The sequence below is a fragment of the Hoplias malabaricus genome, chromosome 4 (assembly GCF_029633855.1).
Source record: "Hoplias malabaricus isolate fHopMal1 chromosome 4, fHopMal1.hap1, whole genome shotgun sequence".
Taxonomy (NCBI): Eukaryota; Metazoa; Chordata; class Actinopteri; order Characiformes; family Erythrinidae; genus Hoplias; species Hoplias malabaricus.
In genome coordinates this window covers 19,069,778-19,071,317 of record NC_089803.1, presented here as the reverse complement: position 1 = coordinate 19,071,317, position 1,540 = coordinate 19,069,778, and positions in this window count along the sequence as shown.

Genomic DNA, 1,540 nt, shown 5'->3' with positions numbered 1-1,540 from the left:
GTAAATATATGATATAACACACCTACACTGACAGGTTTCCTGTGCTTCCTTCCATTAGACCTCCATCAAGCTTTTAGACGGGACATAGGCCAGACTGATGACATCATTGATACTTGACACCACCCACTAAAATAGGTGTGAGGATCATGCCGCCTCTTCTCTGATGTAATTGGCTGTGTTTCAAAAGCATCATTCTTATAGCAGTGTCCAACAGCTCTTTAGTTAGAAACCAGGGTGAGATTGATTTGACTCATAACTCCCACCTAACTGAATGACTGGCAACACACAATGTTTGGCCACACAAAGGAAGAAATAGTTTTGGTCATAAAAGTGAAGAGCTATAATTATTCTCTTTCCCTTTATCCCTCCAGTCAAATGTATACTAACTAAATAATGGAATTTTGTGTTTAATTCACTGGTTGATATCCCAGTATTAAAAAGGGAAATGATTTCACAGGCAACAGGTATCCTACAGAAGGCTAGTGGTCACTAGTAATTGTATCCTTTAAACAAGTTACAGTTCTAAAGCAAAATTTGAATGCTAATTGTACTCTAACTAACCCTAAATCTAAGAGATGGCGCTCTATCACTCCTGAGAAATGCACATCTGTCCAATTGACAGAGGTTGTGTATACCCCCCCCCCCCCACCCCAGCTGTCAATTGGGATTGACCATAGTGACACTAGGGCTTATGCACTGCTTGTACCACTCAAAGAAGAGCAAAACCCCTCTGCAGTACTATAGCCCAAGGTGTTCTTCAAGGTTCTGTGCTTGGCCCTTTACTCTTCTTAATTAAAATGCTGCCCTTTGCACTTAATTAGCCATTATATCCTCAGTTTTATACAGAAGAAACGGATCTCTTTTGGATCCAGCCCCACAACTCCCTACTGCACTCACTGCTACCTGGTAAATGTGACTTTTACAATCCGGATGAGTTCAATTCCCATAAAATCAACACAGATAAAACTGATGTTGAGTTGTTGTCTAATTAATGCTTTCTAAATTCTTGTTAGCACCCATTAATATTCTTTGGGTTAAGCCCAGTCTTGGTATGTATTTTAAGTCAAAGTGTTTGACAACACCTACAAAGATTAAGTCCATTGCTGGAGTAACAGTCTCTACTCTTTTAGCAGGGCTTTACATTAGATATTGGAACACTGCTGTGAGGATTTGGTTGCAGCCACAAGAGCATGAGTGAAATCAGATTCTGATGTTGGATGGTTAGCTCTGGATCAAAAATGTTCTTCAATACAAAAGAGTACAGGCTGTTGCTGCAGAAAATACCTGTAAATACCTTTCATTTAAGGAGAAATGTGGGCTGAGCAGGAAACAACAAGCCTTTTGCTATGTAGAGCATTTCATACAACCTTATGATCACATGATAAACAATTTATTTACGATTCGAGTGAGAGAATGTTTGAGGCTATAGAACTAAAAATCTGGCACCTCCATGTGCATCAATGGGGACCAGTCAGTGTGTGTCTGGGCTGGTGGGTGTGTACACTTGACATGTCTGTGAAATTATGAATGGCTAGAGAGG